This window comes from Natator depressus, chromosome 1, assembly GCF_965152275.1.
Source record: "Natator depressus isolate rNatDep1 chromosome 1, rNatDep2.hap1, whole genome shotgun sequence".
Classification (NCBI taxonomy): Eukaryota; Metazoa; Chordata; order Testudines; family Cheloniidae; genus Natator; species Natator depressus.
This window is the reverse complement of record NC_134234.1, coordinates 158,529,537-158,548,768: the sequence shown is the minus strand read 5'-3', so window position 1 is coordinate 158,548,768 and position 19,232 is coordinate 158,529,537. Positions and strand designations below refer to the sequence as shown.

General features: G+C 42.9%; 1 long non-coding RNA gene across 1 annotated transcript in view; it reads right to left on the bottom strand.

Annotated features, from left to right (window-relative positions):
- The window catches only part of LOC141997597 (uncharacterized), a 184,095-nt gene that overhangs the window by 31,828 nt on the left and 133,035 nt on the right, over window positions 1-19,232 (bottom strand). The window lies entirely within an intron of this gene.

Sequence of the window (19,232 nt, the reverse complement as noted above, 5' to 3'; positions counted from 1 at the left end):
AACTTTGAGGGCTAAATCATGCACAGGGACTGCCCTTCTTTCTAGCCTTTCCATGTCCCATACAAAGGAAAGAAGGGGGAAACACTGTGCTCACCCCCCCTATTTCAGGCCCACATATGGGGTCTGCTGAATTCAGGCTGCAGTTTGTAGCTGTCTTATCTGCAAACAGAAGAATGTATAGCTTGAACAGAAATACAGTTTCTAGGGCCTGAGCCAAAGCCCAATAAAGTCAATGGAAAGGCAGCCAAAATTGTCAGTGGGATTTGTAATGTACTACACTGTAGATATAGAAATGACTTGCTTCTAGCCTGGGTTTCTAGGATGGGTGTGGGGGGCAGGAGCCATCAATGTAGTATTTCCTTTACAGCCATGTTATTGTCTACAATCATATTTTCCTCTTTCTGTGCCACTCATATGCTTTGATTATAGGGTATTTCAGCCCTAATCTCACTTTCAGTTCATAAAAGGTTCATTTTCAATATGCATTTCCTAAACACAGCCCTGTCACTCATTTAGAGCTGAAGCCTAATAGTTTATTATTCATATGATGGGCATTTAAACACAACTTCCTTTTTTCTATTTCCCAAATTCAACAAAAAAATCTTACAGCAGTAGGGACACAGAGTGCTCAAGATCTAAACTGCCCCCATTAACATGTCTCTTCTATTACTTTAATCCTGAGTGATGTTCTCATGGGATGGACTCTACCTGAGTAGGGAGGGAAATAGATTTCTGGGATGGAGGTTGGCACAACTGATTAAAAGCACTTTAAACTAGGTTCTCTAGAGAGAGAGGTGGGAGATGCTCATGTGATCTCCACACCAGATTGAGAGGAAGGAAAATCAAGTAAGAAAGGATACAGCCATGGTTAGGAGAATGGACATTAAGGGGAAGGATAGTGCTGACACCAATCAGATAAGCAATACTAGCCATAAAATGACAGTGTACCCAGTCAGGCAAAGAATGTTGGTGCTTGGCTTCGCCCACAATTAAGATGTTTTGTACGCCAGAGCAAGGAACCTGACTGACAAAATGGACGAACTAAAACTACTGGTGGAGGAAGTGAAACCAGATATTAGGGTAAACAGAAACATGGTGGAATTGTAATCATGACTAGAGTACAGGTATTGAAGGGTATGTGCTGTTCAGGAAAGACAGAAATAAAGGGAAAGGTGGTGGAGTACCCTTGTATATTGATGAGTTGAACTGTAAAGAAATTAGAAGTGATGGAATGGATAAGACAGTCCTGTTTGAGCCAAAAATCACTTTGGAGGAAAAAGCTACTAGAGGTTCCCCTGATACAGTGCTTGGAGTGTGTTACAGACCACCAGGATCCAATTTGGAGACGGATAGAGACATCTTAAATGTTTTTAATGAAGTAAATATTACTGGTAATTGTGTGATTATGGGAGACTAACTTCCCAGATATAGATTGGAGGACAAGTGCTACTACTAACTGTAGGGCCTACGTTTTCCAGGATGTGATAGCAGATTTCTTCATCAAACAGTTGCTGAACCAACAAGAGGTGCTGCCATTTTAGATTTGGTATTGGTGAGGAGTGAGGACCTCACAGAAAAACTGGTTGTAGAGGTTCGAGTGACCAGGAACTCATTCAGTTTAAACTAAATGGAAGGATAAACAAAAATAGATCTGCAACTAGGGTCCTTGATTTCAAAAGAGCTAGCTTTAATAAATTAAGGAAATTGTTAGGGGAGTGGACTGGATCAAAGAACTCAAGGATCTGAATGTGGAGGAAGCTACTTTACATCAAAGTTGCAGAAACTATCTGAAGCCTGCATCCCAAGCAAGGGGGAAAAATTCATAAGGAAGGGTTGCAGACCAAGCTGGATGAGCAAGCATCTCAAACAGGTGATTCAGAGAAAGCAGCAAGCCTACAAGGAATGGAAGATGGGTGGGATCAGCAAGGAAAGCAGCTTCTTGTCAGAAAGTGCTGGGATAAAGTGAGAACTGCCAAAAGCCAAGCAGAGTGGGACCTTGCAAAGGGAATTAAAACCAATAGTAAAACCTTCTACAGCCACACAAATAAGAATAAAACTAGGAAAGAAGAGGTGAGACCGCTAAGCACTGAGGATGGTGGTGGAGATTAAAGATTAACTAGGCATGGCCCAACCCCTAAACAAATGCTTTGCCTCAGTTTTTAATGAGGCTAATGAAGAGCATAGGGGCAATGGCAGGGTGGCTAATCGGAACGAGAATATGGAGGTAGAAATTACTACATCAGAGGTGAAAGTCAAACTCAAACAGTTTAGCAGTACTAAATCAGGGGGGGCCGGGTAATCTCCATCCAAGAATATTAAAGGAACTAGCACATGAAAGTGAAAGCCCAATAGCAAGGATTTTTAATGAATCTGTGAACTCAGGAGTCTTACCCTATGAATGGAGAATTGCTAATAAAGTTCCTATTTTTAAGAAAGGGGGAAAAAGTGATGCAAGAAATGACAGGCCTATTAGTTTGACCTCAATTGTGCGCAAGTTCTTGGAACAAATTTTGAAAGTAGTTAAGGACATAAAAGTGAATGGTAATTGGGGTAAAATACAAGATGGTTTTACAAAAAGTATATTGTGCCAGACAAACCTGATCTTCTTTGAGAAGATAACCGATTTTTTAGACAAAGGAAATGTAGTAGATCTAATCTACCTGGATTTCAGGAAGGCATTTGATACAGTTCCACAAGGGAAATAGTTAAATTTGAGAAGATGGGGATTAATATGAGAACTAAAAGGTGGACAAGAAACTGGTTAAAGGGGCAACTACAATGGGTCATACTGAAAAGTGAACTGTCAGGCTGGAGGGAGGTTATTAGTGGAGTTCCTCAGAGATCAGACTTGGAACCAATCTTATTTAACATTTTTATTACTGATCTTGGCACTAAAAGTGGGACTGCACTAATAAAATGTGCAGATGACACAAAGTTGGGATGTACTGCCAATACAGAGGAGGACCGGAATATCTTACAAGAAGATCTGGATGACCTTGTAAACTGGAGTAATAGAAATGGGATAAAATTTAATAGTGCAAAATCATGCATTTAGGGACTAACAACAAGATTTTTTGCAATAAGCTGGGGACTTACCAGTTGGAAGTGACAGGAGTAGAAAGACCTGGATGACTGGTTGATCATAGGATGACTATGAGCTGCTAATGTGATGCAGCTGTGAAAAAGGCTAATGTGGTCCTGGGGTGCATCAGGCGAGGTATTTCCAGTAGAGACAGGGAAGTGTTAGTACCATTAAAAAGGCACTGGTGAGACCTCATCTGGAATACTGTGTGCAGTTCTGGTCTGCCATGTTTCAGAAAGATGAATTCAAACTGGGACAGGTGTAGAGAAGGGCTACTAGGCTGATCTGAGGAATGGAAAACCTATCTTATGAGAGGAGACTCAAAGAGTTTGGTTTGTTTAGCCAACCAAAAGAAGGCTGAGGGGAGATATGACTGCTCTCTTTAAATACATCAGAAGGATAAATACCAGGGAGGGAGAGAAGTTATTCAAGTTAAGCACCAATGTGGACACAAGAACCAAGAGCTATAAACTGACCATCAACAAGTTCAGGCTTGAAATTAGGCAAAGTTTCTAACCATCAGAGGGGTGATATTCTGGAACAGCCTTTCAAGGGGAGCAGTGGGGGCAAAAACTTAACTGGCTTCAAGACTGAGCGTTTAAGTTTATGGAGGGGATGATATGGTGGGATTGACTACAATGGCATGTAGCCGATCTGCAGCTGCTAACAGCAAATAGCTCCAACATCCAGTAATGGGACACTAGATGGAGAGGGCTGAGTTACTATAGAGAATTCCTTCCCAGGTGTCTCACTGGTGGGTCTTGCCCACATGCTCAGAATCCTTATCTGGGGTCGGGAAGGAATCTTCCCCCCCAGATCTGAATGGTAGAGACCCTGGGGTTTTTTTGCCTTCCTCTGCAGCATGGAGCATGGGTCACTTGCAGGTTTAAACTATTGTAAATGGTGGATTCTCTGTAAGCTGAAGTCTTTATATCATGATGTGAGGACTTCAGTAACTCAGCCAGAGGTTAGGGGTCTATTACAGGAGTGGGTGGGTGAGGTTCTGTGGCCTGCAATGTGCAGGTCAGATTAGATGATCATTCTGACCTTGAAGTCTATGAGTCTATGAGAACCCAACCATTTGCACTGTGTCATATTAGTGGATGTGACATAGATCCTAGGCCATAACCCTATATATGTAAAGACCATTTTAAAAGGATCTTCTATGTGGCTGAAGAACAAACCATGTAGAAAACTTCTACTCTTTTCCCACAGCCAAAGGAGTGACTGCTAAGTTCCAATAAATTCTCCCCATTTCTAAAGGTCTGAGCCAATTGTCCTTCCAGATGTGAAGACCCGAATGCAGATCCTTCCAAAGCCTGTCATCTCTGCTCCAGAGACAGCCAGGCTGTCATAAAGTGGTACAGTGAGCTCCTTCCTCAAGATGAATATGCCACCTCCATCTATGAAGTGCCACCTTATTAATTAGTGAGGTGTTGCAGGGCCCTGTCCAGTCTTCCTAACTCAGGCAAAACTCCCATTGACTTCACTGAGTAAGAAGTGCAGCATGCTATAGGGCCAAAAGTGGCTATTATTATTCTATTTCTATCTCTGTCAGTCTTCCTGTGACCTTGGGTAAGGCACCTCAGCTCTGTGCCTCAGCTCCCCATCTGTAAAATGGGGATAATAAAGCTTCTTTTGTCCATCTTGCCCTATTTAGCCTGTAAGTGCTCTGGGGCTGTCTCTTAGTATCTGTACAATGCCTTCCACAATAGGGCCCTGAACTCAGGTAGGGCATCCAGCTATTAACCTCGTACAAATAATAATAGTTCAGCACCTTTCAAAAGTATTTAGCATATATGTGACTAGTAACAGCAAAGTCTCACTCCATTTAACATTAAGGGCCCACTTAATTTTTAAAAAGACACATTTTGCACTGATATTCCAAAGACATATGACTACATTCTGCAGTGACTGAGATCAATGGGGTTGCACAGTGTTTAAGTGCAGAATTTGGCCTTAATATTGAATAACTTGTAAGGTGCTCCAATATCGTGACCCAATATAAATGTCTACCAGTAGATAGACTCCACAATATTAATTTTGCTAAGGAAACACAGTGGAGTAAAAAAAGAAAAAGAAGACAAGAACCTGTAATTGTGCTATGGTTAGGGTTTAAACTATCACAACATTTCACATGCAGTTTTAATATAGGAAGGGGAAAGATTGGTTTTTGCTGTAACAGGACTGGCTCCAATCTCATGGCTACAATTTACACAGATCTTTGTTCATTATGAAACCAGCAGCTACTTTTTGCTGCCCTCACAAAGTATTATGCAAATGTCAACAGAGTTACAGAATTGCCAAATCTGAGACATTCCAGCTTATCTTTCTTCTATAACTTCTCTCCCTTTCTCAGCATGTAGCTTTTCATGAGTTCAGGTATATGTGTTCACAACTGTTCTCTTGATTCATATGCTAGACATGTGACTGGTGTTAATGCTAACGGGAAAATGTGTGTGTGTGTGGGGGGGGAATATGCCCTTAAAAGTGAGAAGAATTCACATTACACACCAATGTGTGTGTTCCTTTATGAAGGAGTCCTGTCTAATGTCTAATGTGTGTCATATGATACACAGTCAGTAACCATATAACATACACATTTATTAAAAGTAAGCAGACTATATAAACCCTCTGTCTCAGTATAACTTGCCCCATGTAAACTGAGATTTTCTAATGGTAGGTCTCATTTATGAATAGAAATGTTTGAACATTTTCTGTGTTTGGGGATGAAGGAACAAAGCTATGACATGTTTTGTTCTTCTGCCTTTCTCCCTCTTGGCATTTATTCTCTGACATAAATAACAAGGTTAGCTCCCTGTGTATTATGAAATCACGCAAAAAAGTTTTCATTCTCTGAAAGAAAAAAGTCTGTTTCATATGTTTCATGGGTAGACACCAATCCTGGTGGTAAACGGTTTATAAATTGTGACATAAAAATCAGAGGCAGATGCATCCTGATGTAACTCCCTGGGAGTCAGCATTTTAAAACCTCGTTTTTCATTCCAAGCTTTCATTATTCTGTGGATCACAAAGAGAACAGATTTGTCCACTCCAATAAGGACCAGGTACCTTGGAAGTCAATAGAACAGTGCCCATTTACGTCAGCTGAGGATCTGGCCCCTGCTGTGTTACTAATTCATGTGAATTTTAGCTAACAAAGGCTAACATCGGTGAACTTACAGTGAACATGCAAATGTACAAATCAATAGCAAACAGAATCACTGTTGTGTGATAGATGATCCCAGGATGATGTCCTGCTAAAGGTAAAGCCACCTATACTGAACAATTAGGGAACAAATCCCCCTCCTTAAAACTGATTTCATGTTGAAGATGGTTCTAATGCAGTGATACTCAGACCTCAGTGGTTCAGGAGCCAAATTAGTGATCAACATTACCCAAAAGAGTCACGGTAGCGTGAATTCATTGTTTAATTTACTATTTTTATATATATTATTCTCACAGCAAAATGACTGACCAAGTATTCTACAACTGGTTAACAACATTGTAAAAGCATCCCGATTGGTTAATAACTTAGAATGGTGAATAATTAAATCACACAGTGTGTTAATATCATGCTGCAAAGAGCTGCAGGAGACACATTAAAGAGCCACTTGCAGCTCCGAAGCCTCAGTCTGAGTGTCACTGATTGAATGTAAGGTCACAGATGAATCAGGCAAAATGTGATTCTCCCATTTAACTTAAGGGTTTTCACCGTGGAACAGGATGGCTTTGGCAAAGTGGAAGGGAATGATGCATTTGCAGGGTAGAGGAGGAAGAGGTGTGAATCCAACAAAGAAACCACTTCTGCATTAAACATACGTCCCCTATTTGCCCATGTCATTTGCTGAGAGGTGCTGAGAACCCACATCTCTTGCTGAAATAAGGCTCAGCCCCCAGATCTCCAGCTTTATGTTACTGCCACTTGGCTGGTCTAACTCAAGCTGCCTACCACTGACTCTGGCAGTCTAACAGGGACAATCTTTACATAAGGATTAACTGTTTTTGAACAATTCCAATTCCCTCAGTGTCCTAGACACATCACTCCTTGTTTTATGCATCAGGAAGTTAGGTCTGGTGGGTTCCTTAAACAAACACATGCATTGTTGCCAGTACAGGCAAAATTCTACTTTCTCTTAAAAGGGACTTTGTCAGGATTGGAAGATTCAAAATACAGCCTAGTTTTTCCAAATATATCAACTCGGAAAGTTCATAGGGTTCCCCCCGCTCTCATTTTATTAGGTATGTAATCAATTAAAATATATATAAACATCTAACCAGACAAAACTTACTAAACATTGAGGGAGCTGCTCAGTTATGAGAAAGTCCATATAGATGTCTTCATACATTTATAATAATAGAATCACAGCTGGGAAAGACCCTGAGTCCATACCATCACCAATACCAATGCTACGAATGCAGGATTGTTCCCTAAACTGCATGGTACATGGTATTGCCCAGTCCAGTTTTAAGTGAGTCAAGTAATGGACCTTCCCCCCATTTCTTCTGGAAGATTATCACACAGTTCAATAGGCCTCACTGATCAGAAACTTGTCCTCCTTTTCAATCTCATTTTATTTAAATTTCATACCAATACTCCTAAATTATAACCCTTGGACTATGCTGAATAACTCACTATGGCTATTTCACTCTTCTGGTGTTTGTTGCCTTTACCCTAGTTTCAATAACACTGTTCTATGAAAGCAGTTCAAGAAGACATTTTTGAACAGTAACCACTGGTGCACTGAATTCTGACCCCCGTTATATCATCCTGAACCAGGTCAGTTGTGTGTATTGACTCATCCACGAAAACCACCACATGGCACAGAGGCCCATGTACAGTACATTTTCCTTCCTTAAACTCGTGAGTCTTTCCATCAGAAAAGCAGCTCAGATGTTTAGCAGAAACTGGAGTGCTGGTGTGGCTTCCCGCCTTTTTTTTTTAGGCAATCAAAATGCAGTCGTTAACAAATAACTCAGTAGAGCCATCATCACCAGCAGTTCTTGCCACCACAGCAAAGTCAGGCCCAAGAATAATATTTTTATTACATTAATTTTTCTCCAGCAAATATTAAAATGGTCTCATATATTTTAAAAAACCCACCAGCTGCCTGCAGCCTCTGAGCAACCCTTCAAATAAAACAGTAAGCACTTGAAGTTAAGAAGGCAAAAGAATTTTACAGAAATCGCTGTCAGGGGAAGGGGCAATTACTGAAAAAAACAAGCATGAGAAATCTAATGAATCCAAGAATTATTAATACCTTAACATTGTGTCTCCACAGTATCTTCACTCACTTGTACAGGACAGGAGCTTGTCCTAAGCCCACTTTTGGCTGCTTTTATCTAGGTTTGTAAATGATTTACACAAAACCCACCCAAAATCAGTTTTGATTGAGATTCTTATTCTTTTGCAAACTTCAGCTCAGGCTCCAGAACAGTTTGTCGAATACAGGCTCTTCCAACATTCCCTAACCGCACCCTTCAGTTAATTAAGTTTAGCTGGGACTCGGATGACAAACCAGTAATGAGTAAAATTAACTGCCTGCACACTGTTTAGCTACTGACACCAGTTCAGTTATATGGACACAGATTTCTCCCTAAGATCCAAAATGTCCTTTGACCTGTATCCCAAGAGGATGAAATGACACCAAACCAGAAGTTGATCATGATAGCAGGTTTTCTGGTTTTGTGTTCATCAAACTGTGTAAAGACACCACCCCTGCTGAGCAAGTTACCTCACAAAGCCTGTGCCTTGGCATCATCTCAGCAACCTAGTGATGCTGAACCACAAGTCTCCTGGAGGCCCAAACCTTGACATGAGCTTAGCAAACGAATAGTACTGCATACGTAACCTCAGAGAGTCTCTGCCAAGATATGCCCCACACAGCTAAAGGAGCTGAGCTACTGAGCTCATAAAAGTCTGTCCCTACACATAAAAGAAGCAAACTAGAGATGCTGCACCAGTAACCTCACAGAGGCATGGGCCTTGACATGAGCCCAAAAAGCAGATGTGCAGAGCCAGTGAGCTCAGAGACCCCTCTGTGCCTTGTCCTGGCTTTAACTCAGCAAGCTAAAGCTGCTAAGCTAGGGACCTAAGAGAGGCCTGAGCCTTGCCATCAGAGTAGAAATGATGAGAAAGGGTTAAAATAAGGGGTAGCATGTGTGAGTGGAACTTCCCCTCAGCTGCTAAAGCCAGAGGGGCAATTTCCCCAGCACTCCCTCCCCTGCTCCATCCCTAAGCAACTGCTGTCATTCCACTTTCTTTTTCTTCCCTCCTTTCATAGTTTCTCCCTCAGCCCTAGTGCTTCCTGCCCCCTTTCTCCTTCCTGCAGTAGTACCTTTAAAACAAGTATTTTTCCATCGCACGTTTCTATACTGTCCACCCACCATGGATACACAAATCCCCAGGATGTTTCCGCTCACAGTGAACTAGTTAACAACACTGTCATTCAAACAGTCTTCATTAGGCTTCAGAACAAAGACCCCATGGAGATGAAGAGGAGCTGTTTACACTTCTTTTAGAGCTAATCTTTCAAGCTCTGTCCACAGATTCCATAAGAGAGCATTTCATTGGGCCACATTTGTATTGGCATAGCCACAGACCCACCAGACCTGTTCCTGCCCCACTCATGCTGGAATGCAGTGATATCCCCTCCCCAAGCCCGAGGACATGAAAAGGGTAAAATCTCCCTGTGCAAAGTCTACCAAAGCTACCTCCTTTCCCACACGGCAGAACAGCGCTGGTTTGTCTATGGACAATTATCCTTGGCAGTAGAGGAGGGGTCAGAATTTGCCCCATGAGAACACAAAAGATTATGGTGAAAAAGAGAACGAGAAGCGCAGAGGTAGCATGAAGACAGCATGTTCTGTCTCTGTCCCAGGCAAAGACCTGGAGGAATCAACACCTAGCTAGATGGAGATGGCCTCTGTGGCTGTAGAAGTGAGGACTTCGTTTGCTCTCAGAGCAGCTACAGACCTAAGCATCAGGCTGCTCTCAACTGCAGAGCAAAGAGAAACTTTCCACTGAGCATATCTAGCTAAAAATAAAAGTAGGAACTGGAAACTGAATCCCCTGATTAAGTCACTGAACATAGAGTTCTTCACTGGTAAAGTTATGAAATATTTATTGAAGTGCAAGGCTAGTGTGCTAAGGTTGCAGTAAAAACTCTCTATTCTAAAGATTACAGCTTTATGATTAAAAACAGGCAAAGGTTGCAACACAACACTTACAATAAGGGAGTTGAAGGTTACATCATATTGTTGTAAAAATCCCTACTATTTGGTTTCTTAAAGGGTTGATTGCCAGGACACAGTGCTGAGTTGTTGAGCAATCTAGCATTTCAGCATCCAAAAAATAATAAATAATATTAATAATAATAATCATCATCATCATCTTGCTGTTGGTTTATCAGGATCACAAAAAGCATAAAAGTTAATGACAGTAGTTTAAGCTTCTGAATATTTTTAAGGCCTGGTGACAATCTACAAGCAGATTTTGTACTGGTATAATTATGTGGTTACAGGAATTATTTATTTATTTATTACAGATATAGTTGGACCAATATAAGCCCCAAGTATAGATATAATTATACTAGAACAGCTTATTCTCCTTCCTGAAAAGGTGTATTTGTGGGCATGGATGTGGGTTGGGGGATCTTTTTTCCCCCCTTCACTTTCTTGCTTTTTACATTACAAGCATCAGGCAGTCAAGTCTGATTTCCTTTCCTTTTTTCCCGTTCCCTCTTTAACTGGAGGAATTTCAGGTTCTCAGAGAAAATGTATTGTGAATTCTGACACCTCAATTAAAGGAGCAATAATGCTGAATCTTTAACAAAGACAGTCTTTCACTCAACTACCAACTGGTGTTGGAGTTAATTAGGTACTAACAAAAACAAATACAAATAAAGAGTTTTAGGTCTCGTCTACACTGGAGGTGAGCAGTTGTTTGCATTGTGTGCAGCTGCAGCAGTGCAAAATTCTAATGTAAACATACTGCCTTAGTGTAAATAGTTAAGGCTTATCTACACTGACTTGAAGTTATTGCAGAATAAATTATTCCTCAATAGCTATTATGGAATAGCTCCAAATGTGGACACTCTTATTCCATTCAGAATCCACTTTGGAAGTGGACAGTCTTAGTCCAGAATCCATTTTGATAGTGGATTAAGCTAAACTGGAAAAAGTTACTCTTATTCCAGAAGAAGAGTGACCATATAGGAAATTATTCAAGAACAGTTATGGCACTTTAAATCCATACCGTACATTATACAGGAATATCTTCCCTGTATAAACAAGCCCTTACTTGCATTGTTGTGGCTTATCCGCAATTCAAATGCAAGTTACTTTTCATACCAGTGCAAAAAAGAAAAAAAAACACACACACAAATTCAGTGTGGACAAACACAGACACCCTGACTGAAAATTCCTTCCCCCATCAACTGTTCAGCTTTTAGTTTCTTGCCTCTTGTGCTGTAATTTAAGTCATCACAGAGTCTTTTAAGGGAAGACATGAATTCTAAGGTAAAAGACATGCAGAAAAATTCTTGGTTTGGGGATTTCTCTTGGTTTTTTTGAGGAAAGTTAGTAGCCATAGAACAATTCATGAGAACTCAACTTTCAATATTTTTTTTCAAAATTAACTTCTCTATGCAAACTTTGGAAAAGTTCAGATCTGAATCTGGACCCAAATTTTGTGAGTCAGGCTCACTGCAAATTTTTTAAAAATTAATTTGAAATTTCAAGACAAGTCGTATGGATATTTGCACAGGAGTAATCAGATTATTATTCAGAGCCTTATTCAAAATATGCAAGGCCTTACTAGTGTTAAAAACAACTGGATTCTTCTACAAAGACCTAGGAGTTTTGTTGTAATAGTTGCAGAAACATTAAATGGTAGTGGTTTTCTATAATTCATCTGATAGGAGAGTTAAAAGATTTTCCTTTACTACACTACTGTGTACTTTGGCAGAAATATCTGTAAAATTAACTCCACCATGTATTTTTTAGAAGATAACATTTTTCAGTGCTTATGTGATGGCCACCATCTTGATCAGTGCACTGGGGATCAACCTGGGAACCTCCAGAGCCCTTTAGCTGTGAGATGTCATGGTGGATAATCAGCTGAACTGTGGCTAAAAAAGTTAATGCAAGTCTTGGATGTATAAACAAGGGAATCGCAAGTCAGAGTAGCGAGATTATTTTACCTCAGTATTTGGCTCTGGTGCAACTACTACTGGAATACAGTGTCCAGTTCTGGTGTCCACAGTTCAAGAGGAATGTTGAAAAACCAGAGAAGGTTCAAAGAAGAGCCATAAGAATTAAAGAATTGGAAAACAGGCATTATAGCAATTGACCTCCTGGAGGTCCATCTATGTTTTGTATCGAAGAGAAGGTTAAGGGGTGATTGATCACACAGTCTATAAGTACTTACATGGGGAACCAGAATTTGATAATAGAGGACTCTTCAGTCTAGCAGACAAGGGTATATGAAAATCCAATGGCTGGAAGTTGGAGCTGGACAGCGGGATTACACTAGAAATTAAGAGCAAAATTTTGATAGGGTAATTAACCACTGGAACAATTTACAAAGGACTGTGGTGGATTCTCCATCATTGGCAATTTTTAAATCAAGATGGATGTTTCCTTACAAGATATGCTCTAGTCCAAGCAGGAACTAATTCAAAGAAGTTCTATGGCCTATGTTATGCAGGAGGTCCAACTAGATGATCACAGTGGTCCCCACTGGCCTTAGAATCGATTATTTTATTGCAGCAACTGGAACTTCCTCCAGCCTTGTGGCAGGCATTGTGATTGTCTCCTGATGTTAGCATTTGCCTGGAATGCTGTGGTGCTGCCAGCTATGGTATCACAGTGCAGTCTTACAACTAGAATTTGTATTTGGGGAGAAGTGTTAGGCATGGATACTAGGCGAAGTAAAAGGCCTCCAGGGATCACTACTTCCTCAGGCTTCATGAATTCTGCTACTTGTCTCGCACACTGGATTTCTTTCTTTGAATACATGGTCATAAAAATATATGTATAAAGAAATAACTTTCACAAAGTGTTTGAACTATTTTATTGCCCTTGAACATAGATTAAATACAAACTCCAAATACAGAGCCTCTGCAATGGTTGGTTTCTAAATGTGGTAAACCCAGGACAAACAGCTACAAAAGGGGGTAGTAATTAGTCCCAGGGGATTAAAAGCTCCTATCCACTGAGGAGAGAGAACCAGGGGGCAATAAGGTTCAGCTGGAAAAGGGGTTGCTAGGGAACCAATTAGGTTCGGCTGACTCCAACTACTTGGGACCTTTTTAAACCCTCCCCTGGGCGGTAGGAGGGGAAGAGGGAGGGAGTGAGAGGAGCAGGGAAGTTGCCAGTAGGCTGTTTGCAGCAAGACACCAGACCTTCCCAGTAGGGAGGCTGAACTCGCTCCCCAGAAGGAAAGGAAAACAAGCACAAGGGACTGACTGAGGAGAGGAGTAGCAGGACCCTGTGCCACCTATAAGGATTTGCCTTGCCCCAAACCTGAGTCTCCAAGGCTAAAAAGGACTGAGCCTACTGAGGCAAACAAGGTATTTTGCCACACGTGGTGTGAGAAGTGGGATGTAGTGAGTGAGTAAGGCTCTGTGGCAAGCCATCTCAGGGCAGGGTAAATCACAAAAAAAAAAAAAAAAAAAAAAAAAAAAATGGAGGATTTAGTGAAGGCATTGGTACAGGCCACTGCGGCCCAACAAGAGGCTACCAGGGTGCAGATGGCTGCCCAGCAAGAGTCAGTACACGTCCAACAGGAGATGAACCAATTTCTGATGAACCAGGCGGCCCAAGATGGTGCCACCCTGAATGAAGTCGTGAACCAGTTAAAAGCCCTGACCACGCTGACGCATGGGCCCCAGGGGATCCGGCCGCTGCAGACAAGCATCTATTTACAGAAGATGACTATGGATGACAATATAGAGGCATATCTCCTCGCCTTCGAGAGGACGGCACTGCAGGAGGCCTGGCCCCAAGACCAGTGGGCAGGTATCCTGGTTCCATTTCTGTGTGGGGAGCCCCAGAAGGCCTATTTCGACATGACCACAGAGACAGCTATGGATTACCCCCAGCTGAAGGCGGAAATCCCGGCAAGGTCAGGTGTGACATCAGCTATACGGGCCCAGCGCTTCCATGAGTGGAAATACCGGGGCAGGAGATCAACAACCCAATAGCTGGACCTTGTTCCCCGGGGGTTTTCCCCGAGGGAGAGACAGAGGTAGATCCCCCTGAGTTTGGACAAATGGGGACCTCACTTGGGAATTTTGGTGAGGATCAGGCCAATGATCCAATATACAGCAATATTCATAAAGAAGTAGTCGAGGTAAATGGGGTCCCCGTGGAGGGGAGAGTCAAGGGCCCAGGGCCATATTATGTGATTAAGGGTGATCTGCTATACAGAGTAGTCCAGGTCCAAGAGCAAGTCGTAGAACAACTCTTGGTCCCACAGAAACAACAGAGGGGCGTGATGGATCTGGCCCACAGCCATCTGTTTGGGGGCCATCTAGGGGTAGATAAGACCCTTGATCGGATTCTGCAGAGGTTTTTTTGGCCCGGCATTTATGCGGCTGTCCGGCGATATTGTACCTCCTGTCCAGAATGTCAGTTACATGGGCCCCGACCACACCTAAGGGCCCCTTTGGTACCTCTACCAATTATTGAAATCCCATTCGAGTGAATAGCTATGGATCTAGTAGGGCCACTGGAGAAGTCAGCCCGGGGTCATCAGTACATTCTGGTAGTAGTAGATTATGCCACCTGATATCCCGAGGCAATACTCCTACGGAACACCATGTCCAAGACCATAGCCAAAGAATTAGTCCAGATTTTTTCCAGAGTAGGGATACCTAAAGAGATCCTGACAAACCAAGGGACCCCCTTTGTGTCTAAGTTAATGAAGGACCTATGTACAATGCTCCATATATGGACCCTCAGGACATCAGTCTATCATCCGCAGACTGATGGTCTTGTCGAACGCTTCAATAGAACATTGAAGAACATGCTACGGAAAGAGGTTAGTCATGACGGGAAAGACTAGGATGCCCTGCTGCCTTACTTGCTGTTTGCTGTATGGGACGTTCCCCAAGCTTCCACTGGATTCTCCCCATTCGAGCTGTTATATGGTCGCCCCCCAGGGGCATATTGGACATGGCCAAAGAGGGCTGAGAAGAACAGCCGAACACCGGGAGAAACATCATTGAACATGTATTGCAAATGAAAGACAGGATAGCCCAAGTCACCCCCCTTGTGCGCGAACACCTGGAGAAGGCCCAAGGGGCCCAACGGACATACTACAATCACCAAGAAACGACCCAGAAGTTCCAGGTGGGAGACCGGGTAATGGCGCTCATACCCACGGCAGAGAGCAAGCTCCTGTCCAGGTGGCAGGGGCCATATGAGATAATAGAAGCCATAGGAGAAGTCGACTATAAGGTCCAACAGCCAGGTCACCAGAAGCTGGAGCAGATCTACCATATAAACCTGCTGAAACCATGGCAGGATAGAGAAGCGCATGTGGTTGCACTAGGGGCACCATCCCCTAAAAGCAACCAGCCCGACCAGGATGTGTTCTCAGAAAAGCCAGGCAGGACTACTGAGGTTCACCATTACATCCTCACAGAGCCTGGAGTGAAGGTGAACGTCAAGCCATACCGGATCCCGGAGGCCAAAAGAGAGATCAGGACAGAGGTCAGGAAAATGCTGGCCTTAGGAGTCACTGAAGAATCTCATAGCCAATGGTCAAGTCCCGTGGTTTTAGTGCCTAAGCCGGATGGCACTGTGAGGTTCTGCAATGACTTCCGAAAGCTGAATGAGGTGTCCCAGTTTGATGCGTACCCTATACCCCGGATAGATGAGCTACTTGACAGATTGGGAAAAGCACGGTTTATGTCTACCCTTGACCTGACCAAGGGCTATTGGCAGATCCCCCTGGCCAAGGCCAACAAAGAGAAGACGGCTTTTGCAACTCCAGAGGGACTATATCAGTACACCGTCCTCCCCTTTGGGTTGCATGGGGTGCCCGCTACTTTCCAAAGGCTCATGGACAAACTGTTGCGACCACATGGCAAGTACACAGCAGCCTATCTTGACGACGTTATCATATGTAACCCCGACTAGGAGACACACTTGGAGAAGGTGGAGGCAGTGCTGGATACCCTGAGGAAGGCGGGGCTGACGGCAAACCCCTCCAAGTGTTCGCTCGGGCTAGCTGAAGCCAAATACCTCGGGTATATAGTGGGGAGGGGCACGGTGAGGCCCCAACTCAACAAGTTAGAAGCTCTTCAGAAGTGGCCCCGACCACTCCGAAAAAAACAGGTTCCCCACTTTGCCACCAGGGCATGCCCATTAACGGACCTAACGAAAGCTCGGGGCCCAGACATAGTAAGATGGACGACCACGGCTGAAGACGCTTTTTCAGATCTACAGATGGCCCTCTGCACTGACCCCATACTCGTGGCCCCAGACTGGGGGAAGGAGTTTATCCTACAAACCGACGCCTCTGATGTAGGGTTGGGGGCGGTACTTTCACAAATGGTCGGGGATGACGAACACCTCGTCCTCTTCCTCAGTAGGAAGCTCCTGCCTAGGGAACGGAAATACGCCGTTGTCGAAAAAGAATGCCTGGCGGTAAAATGGGCCATAGAAAGCCTCCACTATTATCTACTGGGACGGAGGTTTACCCTTGTCACGGACCATGCCCCTCTGCAGTGGATACACCAAAATAAAGACAAAAATGCCAGAGTGACGAGATGGTTCCTGTCGCTTCAACCCTTCCACTTCAGAGTACAACATAGGTCTGGAATCCAACATGGCAATGCAGATGGCCTGTCGAGAGTGCACTGTTTGCCGACGCAAGTAGCCCAACCCAGTAATGTTCAGTGGGGGGGGGGGGATATGTGGTAAACCCAGGACAAACAGCTACAAAAGGGGGTAGTAATTAGTCCCAGGGGATTAAAAGCTCCTATCCACTGAGGAGAGAGAACCAGGGGGCAATAAGGTTCAGCTGGAAAAGGGGTTGCTAGGGAACCAATTAGGTTCGGCTGACTCCAACTACTTGGGACCTTTTTAAACCCTCCCCTGGGTGGTAGGAGGGGAAGAGGGAGGAAGTGAGAGGAGCAGGGAAGTTGCCAGTAGGCTGTTTGCAGCAAGACACCAGACCTTCCCGGTAGGGAGGCTGCACTCTCTCCCCAGAAGGGAAAGAAAACAAGCACAAGGGACTGACTGAGGAGAGGAGTAGCAGGACCCTGTGCCACCTATAAGGATTTGCCTTGCCCCAAACCTGAGTCTCCAAGGCTAAAAGGACTGAGCCTACTGAGGCGAACAAGGTATTTTGCCACAATGTATATGGAATTTTTCCTTTCGACTTCCATTCGTCTCACTGGTTACTATAGTACAAGAGTAACTTTCTTTGGTGGTTTCTGTCTGGTACTTAAAGAAACCAACCCCTCTGTAAAATGCCCAGACATACTCTTTATAAAATGGTTTGAAGCAGACATTCAAAGTATTGCCCTAACCTGCAAGCAGATGTTCAGTATTGCTGAAGATCATTTGCCACATGATTAAATAGACATCAGAATCAACTCCTGCAGGTCTCATTTTTTCCATAGTTTAAAAGTCATGCAATTTCAGGGCGAAATGCCAGTTTCATTTGTTTGGGTGATTCTGCTGTTCCTCTCTTTTGTAAGTTTGATTTTAAACTGGGCCTCAAGCAGGTGCAGATGCAGGTGTGAGCCCATAAATAATCGTGCCTGCAGTTTTGTGTTTTGTCTCTACATCTTTGCACTTTTAAATCAGATCATTAGATGTCTTCTAAAAGTTGCACACAGTTCCTCAATGCAGACACAATTATGTGTGAGAAATTTGCCCATAATAATACAGGCTATCAGCAAAAATCAGATCCTAAGTCAGTGGGGAGACACAATTCAGAACTTTGTACTGATACGATCACAATAAATACATAGCTTCTATGCACATCGTAAGGCCTCAGTCCTGCAAACGCACAAATTATTCACGTACATATATGTTTACAGGATCAGGGTCTAAGTTAAAACAAGCACAAGTGGGTATGACAAACAAGTGAAGGTAGCAGAGGAGAAAGAAAGAAGGTAGCAGTGAAAGTAATACATGGCTGCATAGACTATCTAGGTGCCCAATTTACAGGTTTGAGTGTGTTTTTTTAAGATATGAATAAGAGATATGTAATTAAGCGTCTAACTGAATGCAACTGAAGGGGCAAGTAAATGCATCCTCCATTTTGAGCCTGTATTTAATTGTGAGTGAAAAAATGCACGACAATATCAAGAGGCCAGCTGAGGTCACCAGCCATGCCATACACGTAAGTGCTTTTTAGTTTCAGTCTTATATTAGCTTTCTAAGCCCACAGCTGAATCTGTGCACTATTTGGATCAGAACAGTTTGTACCATGAAGGTCGGATTACTTATGTCAAAGGGACTGGAATAGCAGCAGAAGAAGGGTACAGGATTCTATTCTCCACACAAAGCTAACTGTCTGAGGCTCTGCATGTGTGTGAATTTCATCTTCTTTGCACTGGGCATGGATAGTCATTACAGTGCAACATCTGCAGCATGCTGCCAACTAGTGATTCCACATCCAGAAAAATCCTTAATGATAAAGGGAATAAAGACTAATTGTTGGCTGTCGTTATGCAAATTAGGAATTTCAGGGCAGCATCACAAGCTGTGATGGTAGCAAAGTCACATTCCCGCAACACAAAATTAATGGGACAAAAAAGTAATAGTTGTGGATTTTCATTTTAGTACAATATCATAAATCAAACTGATTACTAAGCCACATACCCTTACCACAAAGTAAAGAAAACACAATGTTTGTGCACAGAGTTGCTCTGTCAGAGCTTAGTCATATAAAGTAAATACCAGCATGTGATGGGTAGGGTTGTGCTTTCCATTTGGGTCCAAATATGAACATATCAGAATTGAAAGCTTTGCATAAGTACTGATGAAAACAAATACTGGGGTCAACTGCAACCTTATGAGTCAAGAAATATGAGGCAAAAATATTTCACCCTGAAAATGACACAAAGCTTAAGCATTTAAGGGTAGGACTGGAAATGGGATGGTGAAAACAAAAAGTTACCTT